The sequence below is a fragment of the Pezoporus occidentalis genome, unplaced genomic scaffold (genome assembly GCF_034315485.1).
Source record: "Pezoporus occidentalis ecotype Australia unplaced genomic scaffold, CSIRO_AGI_Poc_V1 ctg42, whole genome shotgun sequence".
Lineage (NCBI taxonomy): Eukaryota > Metazoa > Chordata > Aves > Psittaciformes > Psittacidae > Pezoporus > Pezoporus occidentalis.
The window spans coordinates 1,347,455-1,361,357 of record NW_026915747.1 but is presented as its reverse complement, the minus strand read 5'-3'; positions in this window follow the sequence as shown (position 1 = coordinate 1,361,357).

Below are 13,903 nucleotides of genomic sequence, written 5' to 3'. Positions count from 1 at the left end.
TGATTTATATTCTATGAGATCAGGTCTTAAACTCTCACAGATTTCTATAATAACTTTCAATCAGCCATTTCTATTTTTAGATTTTAAGGACTTTTTCTCTTAATCACAGTCACAAACATCAAACAAGTTTGAAAAAAAAATCAAAAAATAAACAAAACTAAGCTTTCAGGTTATGAAACACTTTAAGACATAAGCAGATGGGAAAAAAAAAACAACCAACCAACCAAAAAAACAGAAAAACAAAATCCCAAGCCACAGCAACAAAAATAAACTAAAAAAACCCCCAAACAAACTACCCCCCTGCTTTTTCCTTAAGAAAAATTCAAAGGATGGCAAAGATTGCATTTGAGTACTGGTACTTTACAACCAGTGCCCATATCAGCATCTCTCAGTACTGGCAAATGGGGACATGGGCAGTATCCTTAAATGAAGCTTTATCTGCACTCCAGATATCACTTTTTTTGTACAGTGGGACACAAGTAACATAATTCTAGCAGTCTCATAGAATTATGCTGAACTGAGCACAGTGTTGCCACAGTGCTAGTTATTATTTCCTTTTCAACACTGAATATTTGATGAAGATATAGGCACAGGAAGTGTTACGATAATGGGTGTGGATCTGCCAACAATAAAACACTTATTTTCCACTTGGACAGTCTGAGACAAAAAGAAAGGATGTCAGGAAAGTTATTCTCCAAAACATAGAACCCAGTAACTTTCTGGCATACAGTTAATCCTAGCATCTGGCCCATATGGCTATTCATCTGCATTTACTACCTCTCTTTCAGTCACTTTATTGTGTTTCATTCTGTCAAATTTGCAAAAAGACTACATAGAAAGAAAGGTTTTCTTACATATTTGTCCTATAGTCATCTTAACTTTTTGTAAGTTATTATTTTTGTCATTGGTTATGGAACACAGCTAATGACGGTCAATATATTTTGATTTTACAGGTGTAATATTTTATACTGCACCTCCTGTGTTTAGTAATTTCATGTGCTAAAATGGAAGAGTACTTTGTCATAGTTAGCAGCTAGTGTCTCTGCCATCAGTGGGAAGTCCATGTACAGGAAAATAGAGAGATTAACAAAAAAAAACAAACCAAACCAAACCAAAACAAAAAACCTCTTAGGGAAGAAGAATGTGTTGGACATTACAGAAAAATACGTATCATTGTTCTGCAGCTTACTGACTTAAGGCACTGTTAGGCAATTATTACATTTTTAGAAGTACTTGCTTAATTTTGTGACACTTCATGACTAGCACCTTTGAAGATTCAGTTTATCATTCATTACCAGTGATATGGAAAATCAGTCTGCAGTGATCATAAGGCACTGTGATGTACCTAGAGCACCTTAAAACTATTATTTCCCTAATCTGCGAAAGTTGTTGGGTGGAATCTGTAAGAAAACATAGAGGGCATTATCCATGGAGAAACATAGTTTGTATGTTTTTCTCCATAAATCCACACATATGCAATACAGGTTAAATATTATTTTCATGTCTGAAACCAGTAATTTGGGTTAGTTTTATCAAGGCTGGAGATACTGCTGATGAAATCACAAATACAGTTCCAAAAGTTCCTTTTTGAATTTTTCATGACATAATGACACTACTATAGGGGCTTTTGGCCTTTGCGTATATCCCTAATTCTTTAATAATTACTATTTAATATCTCTAATTCCTTACTAATTCTTTACTAATTCTAATTGTATTAAGAAAGAAGTAAATAACTAATTTTCCTTTTACACCTAAATTTATGGAAAATGTTACTGAGATACATCTAGATTAACACTGTAAACTACAGATGAATTCCAATTAAAAGAACACTTAATCAAAAATACTAAAAGGGTATATGACGCTTATTACAGCCATTAATAAATTACCTCAATTACTTCACATCATCTTAAATATGCTGAATTTTTGAGCCACAAATAGGCATAAGAATGCAATTTATGACAAGGCCATGCCAAATTAAAAAGTTTTCATTCCAACCCGAGGTACATTCTTGTATCCTAAATCCAAAATGTCACTTTAAATTAGTTACTGTTGCAACATAAAATAGAAGATTCTGGCTTCAGGTGAGCCATTAAATATGCATCTTTCAACTTTAAAAAAGACATTTCAAAATGAAAAATTGTTGGCTCCAACTTTTTCAATTTGTATGTTGTATTAGGTGGCAGAAATGACTTTGAAAATGATAGCCTCTGGGTAAGGCAGAATGTATACAAACTGCTTCATTTTACATCTCAATAGTCTAAATTGACTGCATTAATCAAGTGGAGGCAGTCATCATGTAGTCAAATAGACACCTTCTAGCTGACCTTGCACATTTTTGTTATTAATGGATTTAAGGTTTTTCTGAAATGATGTTAATCCTCATTAAGAGTGATGCAGGCCATACTGTACAGCATTGCAAGTCCGTATCCCAGGTTGCGAAGTCAGGGGAAAAAGGCAAACAGCCTCTCAAATGAAACACCCCTAGGTTTTACTATAGGCAGAAGATGTTCCATTGGTTCCATTCTTTGTCTTATCACTCCTAGAATCAGCACACATTTCTAGTTTATTTCTACTCCATCTCACAAAACACCACCTGTTACAAAGTCAGGAAATATTCATTGCTTTTCCACCTGTCAGAATAAAGGAATGGCATAAAATTGATATTTTGAGTGTCATTCAGTTGCTTTGCCATGTATATTTATATGTTGTTTTCCATTGTAGATAAAATGAATAAACATTTTTCCCCTTTATTCTTGCTTTAGTGCCAAATACATGCTTCAAGAACTGGAGTTCCTTAAGGTTTTGGAGGCTGCCTTGATTTCTGACACCCTCCCCTTTCCCCCAGTTTTTTTTCCTATGCATATTTCCATTTTCCATAACTTTGCCATCAACCAAACACTTAAATTTTTTTGTTTGTTTGTTTTTTCCCTTATATTTATTTCTGTTCATTGTCTTTTAGAATTTCCTGTGTTTTTTCTTGTGTCATAGTTCTTTATTATTATCTGACTTCATTTGACTTTGAAATTCTCCCTCTATATAGTCTGTATAGATTGGTTATTTTTCCTCTTCCTTATACTTGTCTCCAGTCTTAATTTTTTTTACTCCTATTGCTGCTATATATTCTGCTGCCTTCTTTTTTCCTAAATACCTTTCTTTGTTTCCCCTTTTAGCATTTTTATTATTACTTTACTCCAGATGGGGTGTTATTCTAACAGCAATGAAATTTTGTCATACTTTGCTACATTTCACATAAAATAAAAATACTTAAAAAATGCATTGCTTTCACAAGAAGAATGGTGGGCCTATTGGCAATATTAAACATTTTTTCAAAAACTTACTGGGTGAAGAAATTATTATAATAATCTAAAATACTCTGTGCTTTAGTACATTTTGTATCTCTTTACTGCCATTGCTGCTAGTTTATTAAAAGTCAATTGCATAATGTTGCTAGTTAGTTAAAGCTAATTAAACTCAATGAACTTTAAAGCTTAATACATACTCATTGTTTAACTAGAAAGTTTAAGAGCTGTCCAGAAAACTTGGATAACACCTTAAAATGATTAAATGTGGAAATGAACCAGAATTTGCTGTCCTTGTCAGTCTGCTTCAGAGCTATCTTGATTTACGTCAAGATTCAGCTACGTGAATAATGATATTTCTTTATTGTCTGCTTTGACTGGTCTTCTGAAGGGCTATCTAATCTCTCTTCTTTATTGGTAAATGTGATATTTTCATTATGAAACAAATTTTCAAAAAGATTATCAAACTTTTGCTTCATTCTGTAACATCTATCAAATGCTTTGGTTTTGTTGACTAGAACCATTGAGGAAACAGTTGTAGTAATATTCATTCCTTTATTTTATATTTCAGTGATATTCTCTACAAATCCCTAACTCATGTGCAGGTATGTGTCATTTGTATCTGTGAAAGCCTAGTTCCACTGAGAGCAATGTGACCCCAAAGAAGGTAGAATGAGGCCCTTGTACTTTGAAGAACATCACTTATATACCACTGATGACACCACTTTCTAATGTATGCTTTTCATGTATCTTTTTGTTTATTATTACTATTATTATATACTCTATGATAAAACTCTAAACCATCATTGACTCAATGAAAATTATCTGGTTTGTTGGGAAATAAGTCAGATTCAAGTATTCTAAATGGTTTTGATTTTTTTAATGAGTAAATTTTGTTTACATTGAACAGACTTTATAATTCTTTTCCCACTCATTGCAATGCAGCTCTTGAAATTGTGCATGCTCTTGATTTATTGCAAATACAAAGTAAACCAGAGTATTTTAAAAGTATTTTAAAACTGTTTGCTGAAGTGTGCCAGGGCACCAGTTTTCATTTCACATTGCCAATAATCAGTGTTCACATGATTAGCTACCATCACTAAAAGTATGTTAATCTATTTTGCCTCAGAAAACTCTGTAAAATTCATGCAGAATTTATTTTGTTTATTTTTTTAATGTAACAAAACCACAAGTCTACAAAGAAAGAATCATTCTCATGGGTAAGCAAAAAAATTACAAATAAAAAATTACTCAAAGTCCTATCTAAGTATTGGTGCATCTTGTGCAAAGCATTGTACACTCATTTACTTGCGCATGTGTACTCCACCCTATTTCATTTATTAGTGGATTCATAGTCACTGAGAAAAGAAGACAAAAAATGCTTATTTTTAATGATATGAATGTTGCACAGAATAGATTGACAAAACTGATTCGTGAAAGTAAATGTGTTTTATTGCTTCTCAGGTTCAGATATTGGTCTTGGTATCGTAGAGTTCTTGGTGCAGTTGTGTGTGAATATATTGAAGTTAAATAGCACATATATACTTTGTATAAGTCTAAAGTTTAAGAAGTTTACAAAAACGTCCAAATTGATTTATACAGAATAGCTTTATTTAATGCTTTCATGAATACCTGAATAGTGCATGAATAATTTTCTGGGGCTCAACTCAACAGTAATTAGACCACAAATTCATCTCCTGGTAGAAAACATTACCTAGGGTAATTTCCTTGTCATGATACATCAATTCTGACCTTTTTCCTAGATACAACCCCAAACTATAGGAGAGGATCCTCCAGGACACACTGTAATTTTCTCTGTTAGCTATGAATTCAGTGGGTTCCAGTGTGTATTCAAGCTCTGAAGTCTTACATTTCTGCATTCAAACTTTTACAACATTTTAAACTCTATGAAGACCAACTTGATCATAAGAGCAAGTAAAATACAACAGTCAAGAAAATAGTAGTCCTGCTTTCCATTTGAAATATGGAAACGGCAGATTATCAATATGAAGTATGCTGTAATTTTGTAGAAACAAGAGTCTAGCTGTAACATACCTGTTTACATATAAAGAAACAAACATCTATGCTTTCTGTGGGGTACAGTATTTCATTATTTCTTTCACCTATCCAGTTTCACCCCTACAGGTCATGGGTACATTTTCCCAACCTGTATATTCTGGTTTATGGATCCATTCAGCCCATACACATTCATAACTCTTAGAATCACAGAACACTTTAGGTTGGAAGGGAACTTAAATATTATCTGGTTGCATGCCCAATGCCACAGGCAAGGACACTTCTAGACAAGGTTGCTCAAAGCTCCGTCCAACCTGGCCTTGAACATCCTGTTCCACATCCTTGTTGGAGACATGGACAGTGGGATTGAGTACGCCCTCAGCAAGTTTGCCAATGACACCAAGCTGTGTGGTTTGGTTGATACACTGGAGGGAATGGATGCCATCCAGAGGGACCTTGACATGCTTGTGAGGTGGGCTGATGCCAACCTTATGAAGTTTAACCATGCCAAGTGCAAGGTTCTACACCTGGATCGGGGAAATCCCAGGCACAGCTACAGGTTGGGCAGAGAAGAGATTCAGAGCAGCCCTGCAGAGAAGGACTTGAGGGTGTTGGTCGATGAGAAAATGAACATGAGCCAGCTTTAATATGTGCTTGCAGCCCAGAAAGTCAACTGTATCCTGGGCTGCATCAAAAGGAGTGTGACCAGCAGGTCGAGGAGGGGCCCTGCTAGTCACTTTCCTTTTGATGCATCCCAGGATATCCTGTCCCTCTACTCTGCTCTCGTGACAGCATGCGTGAGTTCTGGTGTCCTCACCATAGGAAGGGTATAGAGCTGTTGTAGCAAGTGCAGAGGAGGGCTACGAGGATGATGAGGGGGCTGGAGCTCCTCCCGTATGAAGACAGGATGAGAAAATTGGGGTTGTTCAGCCTGGAGAAGAGAAGGCTGCGTGGAGACCTCATAGCAGCCATCCAGTATCTGAAGGGCCTATAGGGATGCTGGGGAGGGACTCTTCATTAGGGACAGGACAAGGGGTAACGGGTTAAAACTTTAACAGGTGAAGTTCAGGCTGGATATAAGGAGGAAGTTCTTTATTGTGAGGGTGGTGAGGCACTGGAATGGGTTGCTGAAAGAAGTGGTAAATGCTCCATCCCTGGCAGTGTTCAAGGCCAGCTTGGACAGAACCTTGGGGGACATGGTTTATTGTGAGGTGTCCCTACGAATGGCAGGGGGATTGGAACTAAGTGATCTTAAGTTCTTTTCCAGACCTAGCTATTCTATGATTTTATGATTCTGTGAGGTATCCACCACTTTCCTCGGCAAGTTGTTCCAGTAGCTACATTATCTGAACTCACAAGTTCTATTCCCTATGAAATTATCTCAACAGTAAAGCTATGAGCTTTCATCAGGTCGAGAGAAGGGATAGAAAAAGGGAGAGCTCTTTATCTCTCTTAGTAAAATACTATTCAGCAAGAGATTCAAAGTTCACAGATCCAGACAGAGACAGCATCTGTAATTTCATGGCAAATGAAAATTCATCTGTGAAGGAAGGTGATGACAAGTGTTTTTTTTCTAAATGATTTCTACTCTGTTTCTAGTGTCCACTTAGCAGAAATTTCTAGCCGGTTTTAGGAGCAGAACCCAGCAACCTCTGGGTTCCTGCCTGAGCAATGCTGACAGCTAGAACACAATTTTTCTTTCCCCATGCTGGCACATATTGGTCCTTTTTCCTTAGCTGCTGGAGGAAAGTCCTGACACTGGTCCTTTCTGAGCACAGGGAAAGGAGGGGTAGCTGATTGAGTGTCATTCAAAATTTAATCTGAAATACGGAAGCTTTTTACATTGGTTATATTAGCAAAGACCTCTAGTGGAGACAGAATTTAAACTGGTAGTATCTCTTCTTCCCCTGGATCACTTAATGTTACCAAGCAGCATTAGAAAGATTCATCAGCCTGACTGTATCAGCATGGATGAGATTGTGTTTTTCTACATTTTTAACTGTCCATCTGTAAGAGCAATTTTTGATGGTGAACACTTACTGATGAACTTGCTTTTTAGACAGAAATTGTAAATCTTAACGATCATACAGAAGTGGAAGACAGATGATGAAGTGAGAAGCTGGGGAAAGAAAATTTGTTTCCTCAAATAAATAGAATAACTTATATTTTTATTCTACTGCAAAACAACCTACCAAAAAGTTTTTCACTCTCAGAGCTCTTAAATTTGTGTATTAAAAGGAATTTATATAAAAGAGGATCTAAACCTGAAGCAGCCACTTTCAACACAGTTCCTAAAGATCCATCAGCTGCTTGTATACCTTTGTCCAGTTTATTTATTCGTGATCCAAGAGCCTAAATACTATTTTTCATTCTTTAAACTGCTGCCTCTAGGAAGGTTTTCTGCAGCTTACAAATAACCTCTGCATAATGAACTGCTTGCTACACATTCTGCTTCTTTGCATTGCAATATAATATATTAATTTAAGAACAAGTGTGTCGTGGTTTAAACCCAGTCAGGTAATTCGTTCGCTCACTTCCCCCCCTTTTTCTTGCCCTCCCCCTGCTCCCGGAGGGACGGAGAGGAGAATCGAAAAGAATGCAACTCCCACGGGTTGAGATAAGAACAGTTTAGTAACTAAGGTATAACACAGATCACTACTGCTACCACCAATGATAATAATGATAAAGGAAATAACAAGGGAAGAGAATACATCATCTCACCACCAGCCAACCGATAACTCGCCCCCCCAGCCCGACCAAGCTCTGACCGATACCTCCTCCAACCCTGCCGTCGTCCGGCCCTTCCGGCTCCCAGTTACCTCCTGGGCATGACGTGCTGTGGTATGGAATACCTCTTTGGCTAGTTTGGGTCAGGTGTCCTGTCTCTGCTTCCTCCTGGCTTCCCCTCCTCCCTGGCAGAGCATGAGGCTCACAAAGTCCTTGGCCAAACCAAAACATCGCTTGTTATCAGCTCTGTTCCCGAGCTGAAAGTCAAAACATTGCACTGCACCAGCTACCAAGAAGGGGAAAAATGACTGCTACTGCTGAACCCATGACAAAGTGTTTCAAATGTTAATTCCTTTAGCAGATGAACAGAAATTTTGAGCCAGATAGCTTTTATGTTTGATGCTAACTGCTTTAATTTGGAACCTTAATAGAGCACTTTGGGAATGCAACAAGGCACTCCCCATGTAGTTAGCAAAACCAGTGCCTTAAGGCACAACTGGTTTCAGTTGTCAGGTGTCAGAAGATGTTTTTCTGCATCATCTCACATAGTTACTTTCTGGCCTCAGCGCTAGCAGTGCTTCATATTAACATCCACAATTTGTCATTTCTATTATTATTTAGGGTTTTCCCTCCCGTCTATAAAAGTTCATTGTACAGCTGAATGAGTAAACATGTAATTAAGAAAGAAAAAAAATTACTGTCCAAAAATATATTGACAAAAATATAAATACATCTTTCCTCAGAGAAAACTACTTCAGAGAAAAATAACAGAAATAACTTCTATTAAAAGAGTACCACATGATGCATCCATGCATATACTCAAAGATTAGGGTGGTGCCATGAATTTCCTGTAGTAAAGGTTAGTTCTTATCTGTAATCAACTTTAATATTTCAGAAATAGCGATGGTACGTTTTAACTTATTATGTCTAGAGTCTTACCTTAGCCATTGCACTTCCTAATGTGGTGTCACGGAGCATATTACTTCAGGAAGCAGCAAAGGCAGGCTGTACTGCAAGTGAAGACCCAGGAGTGACAAGGTTGGCAAGGTAGTGACTCCATGAACAAGGGACACCATCCCACAATAAGTGTGCAAGAAGAGCAGAGGTTTTGGTGGCAGTGACCAGTTAACAGCCCTGAAATTGCCAACCATGTCCATGCAGGTCTGAGATCAGGGCAGGAAGCCAAGTCAGTGATGCCAGGTCAGAGACAGCAAGGTGCAGAGCTGGGCAGAGGCACAGCTGCAACAAAACTCACATGGGCCTGAACTTAAATACAGCAATCAGGCAAAGGAGAGAGAGACCCCACAGCTCCTTGTCACAGCTTACCTATTCTCACAGCAGTCTGATCCCAGGTTACACAGTTAAGCAAGATCAGAGCAGATATTGAATATAGGTATCCAAGCAGTCAGAAAACGAAGTTACAAAGCCTCTTGCTTCATTCAGGGCCTTGACACAGTGTCTTCTAATTGCAAAATCTGTTTTGTGATGCATAATATTGTTTTGGGAAAATACGTAGGTAGTCTTAGTACCAGGAGTGTCAACATAGTGAGCTTGCTGGGACACAAGTTCAAAATCAATGAGTTAAAGGACCGGAAGATAGCAAAAGACATCAGAACTGGTAGCTGATTAGCTACAATAAGAAAAGAAAGGAAACTGGTTTAAATCCTGATATGTGGGAAAATTAGAAATAGAAATTAACTTAAACATATAACAACTATATTTTGGATAATTAGATGCTCCTGCGTAGATTAGATTCTGTGTAACAGTATTTCTAGGAAAGGGGATTTCTAAAGAAACTGTGATCACCAAAAGAAAGCAAAATATTTGTGGGCAGTACTGAGTCGTCTCCATCTCTGTCATAACTGAGTCTCTCAAAAGACAATTATGTTTCTCCTGACAGCACCGCAGTAAAAAATGTTATTCTATACATTATGAAAATACCCAAACCATGTGCATGGGAAGATTTTCTTGTTTAGTTCTGGAAAAGAAATCAGGGGCAGAAGCAGACACAGTCTAGTCCCCAGAGTTTCAGGCACTGTGAGCACTTCAGGACTTCAGAGAAAGCAGCACTGACAATTAATTCACCACAATTTTGTCAGAATATACCATCTATTATTGTAAGATTATTGCAAATAAAATAGCCTAGGGAAATAAGTATTTTCTTTGTTTCACCTCTTTACTTTCTTCCTGAATTCCTGCATTCCCACTGTGGGGACTATTAGACAAAATTCATGTGATAAGACATGCACAGCTGCAGTAAAGTTAGTCATCTAGATATGTAGACAAAACCAGGCATTCCTTATCAGTGTTATTCACCAAAAGCTATCAACAATGTCCAGGTCAGGCGACCATGCCCTCACAATGCCCATTCCAGTCTATTGACTTTAAAGAGTCTAGTGTAGATGTAGATCTCTAAAGTTAACAGGTAAATGTCATGGTGAATTTCCCCATTTATTTCTGTTCCTCTAAGAAACACAGGGCAGAAAACATGTTCATACAGCCATAAAAACTGCAATTAGTTTTAATAGAGCTGTACTTTTAAAACAGTGCAAAAAACAGCAACCAGATTGTTGGCAAGCTCAATGCTTGAGTTTTATGAAAAGCCAGATTCTTTTTAATTGCTGAAACAAAAAATAATTTCTTTTGAAAATCTGGTCTGTATTGTATGTGCATGTTGATATAGACATTTTAACCTTGATCTAAAAACTTAAGCAGTGGCAATGATTGAATGCAATTCTATATAAGTGTTCTCACTATTTTCATACATTCTAGGGCCAAGGAGGACAGTATATGACCTACCAATTTTTGCTTCATATGTGTTGCCAAGAAATTAATCCATCAATTTAATACTGATCCCATAAATTCCATTTGAGCTATAGTATAATTTTAGTTATGCTTTACAATGCTCCAGCAGTATCAATGTTTCCAATATAAAAGTAAGGCAGATAATACTAGATCACGAATCACAGTGACTTAGGAGCTTGGGATCCTGACAAAGAACTGACAGTGTTCAAAGGACTGTTTTATGCCAAAGGAAGAAGACTCAACTGACCTAAAGAAATCTGAAACAATTTCTTGACTCTGAAAAGGGAATCTTTTAGAATGGTCTAGAGGCTATTAACATTATGAAGAGAGAAAACAGACATTTCATTTCTCTTAGAGGAGTGCTACATTTATGAACAGAATTTGACTGCTGTGCAAGTAAGAAAAGCAATGTAGTCTTTCCTCTTATTATGCAATAGGGGCCCAATCCTGACCAATAAATTTAATGGCATTTTGTAATTTGTTCTGGGACACCAAAGGCAGATCTTAATTAAAATTCTATATAAACGTATATTATACTTCTGAAAAGGCACATTCATCTGAAAATGTTAAACCTTTTTCAGCGCTCCAGGTTGAAGGAGCTGCCAGAGAGTTACAAAGGTTATTATAACAGAAATGTCACCTTCTGTAAAATTTTTAGATTTGCAGTGAAACTGCTAGTTAAATCAGCTGCCAAAGGAGAGCAGAGACCCATTAATGAGTACAGGGGTCACGCTAGCATCCTGCAGGGGAACATGTCAATGATTTAGCAATTAAAGCAGAAACAGTAGTTCAGACCATGTAGATAATTTGTCCATTAGAGAAATTGATGGAGTGAGGCATAGATGAATTTTGGGCTGGGAAATCTCAAAATTCTTGTAAAGGGAAATGATCCTGAAAATTTTAGACTGAATTTTAACATGAGATACTGCACTAGCAACTTGCAAAGAATTTTTGCCAAGTTTTACAATGCAAGACCGCAAGATTCAGATAACACAGAAATAGTTCAACAAGAAAACAGTAGTAACATTTTTTTTTCAAATAAAACCTGTAAGTTTAAAAACAAATCCTCACTACAGTCACTGAATTCTACTTTTACTGTATAGATTTATATGGGTAATAGATATAACAACTTTCATAAAGCATGATATGAAAAGCAAAATTTTAGAGTCATCACCATATTTAAAAAAATTAGTCCTCCCAGTGGGCAAAACCACTAGATTCTGTTGTACAGGATACTTTGAGAAAACTGACCATTATGTTCCACTCCACCATCAATCTCAACTCCAAAGATACTGTTCACATACTGTTCACATTAGTCCGTAATACATCTCTATGAATTTGTCACTGTCACAAAAAAATCAATGTCGTATATTTCCTTCAGCATTTTTAAAAAACCTGTGATTACCTTAACCTCTCCCTCTTCACCCTGTGGTTATAGTTGAATGTGTAAAAGCCTTGAATAAGCTAGCTTCAAACTACCATTCTAAACATTATTGTCTCATATGAATATTTAAAAAGCAAAACTAACTTAACTTCTGTGCTTTCTACTTGGACTCAGCTCTTGAATCTACAGACCTTTTAGCTGCATTATATACAAACACCAAAACATCTTATATACCTGCAAAGCAAATCCTGACATAGAAAGATTCAAAAAAGAAATATTGCAGTGAAATTAAAATTGAGTAAAAATCCTTGAAATAATTTGTGATAATGGAGATATTGTAATAACACCTAACTAGAAGAACTCTGGATGGCTGAAATTTGAAAGGCAAGCCTAAAGTGTTTAAGAGATGGAAATCTTCAGTGGGAGTCCCAAAGCCACCCCAGTTTCCCACTGCAGTTTCACTTTGCAGCCATGTAATGAATACTATTAAAAAATAATGCTTTTAATGTCAGATTTAAGGGGTCTTTTGAACGCATATATTAAAAACTAAAATCAAGTACTTTTCTAACGGTTTTGCTCCTTAGGGTGAAGTTCAGTTCATATCTCAGAGAGATATACTGTTAGGGGCTGGGTGAAAGTAGCACCTCTTTGTTCTGAGATGGAAATAGAGTTCTTGATACTTGTTTCCACTCCTCTGAAAGAGAAATAGAGATCTCAGAATATTTTGCCTTAAAAAAACAGAAGGAAAAAAAAAAGAAGTCACTTGTTTTTAGTATTGTAGAAAGAAGATATTTATGAGGTATTTAAGACATGTAAAAATTACTGTTGGATAATGTCTTATTATTCCGTGTGTGTGTGCCCTAATTAAATGTGAAGAGAATATATTTTGTTGTAAGGACCCACCTAGGTATAGAAGATCCAGGTTTTCAGCTCTCATACACTTCATTTAGTGTACGAAATTCAATGTATGTTTTCTGTATCTCAGCTACAGAGTTTGGCTTTCTCACTCAACAAATAATTGCCTACCTCAAGTGACAAAGATCCAAGGAAAAGGTGCTACTCTGGTTGAATCACAGTGCATAGCTAATATCAATCTCTTTCAAGGCAGCTCACATTCAGGAAAGGACTAAATATTAAAACAAATTTCCATGCTTGATACTGTTCTTAGATCTACCTTTTCAAAAGGTTGGCCTGGTAACATGTTCATGTATAAAGTGCTTATCAGCTGTGTCAGTGTTCTGTCACCAAGACAAAGTTGTAGTTCAAAGCTTCCTGCTTTCCGAGAGAAACAGAAATCAAATATAGTTTAGTCAAACCCAAGGTTGTTGAAATAATTCAGAATTAGAGTAGTCTCTAAAACATACAGTGTTGCTTGCAGCTGAGAGAAAAGTAAGTGTACCCATACATAGGCTAAGAGAACAGCTGCTATTACCAGCAAATTAGGATGTTAAAGCCCAAAACAACAAAAAAATTGATTTAAAGCAAGACTAAAGCAGTGGAATGTGACTCCTAAAGCAGGCTTATGTTCATTGAAGATTCACTTTGCTTTATTTTTCTGCTATTAGGGAAATAATGTGTCATGTATGGGAAGATAGCTTATATGCCAGTTGGATATGAAAAACTTACGTGCTGCAGGGACATTGGCCAGAAAACAGTAAATGAAGCTGAGCAT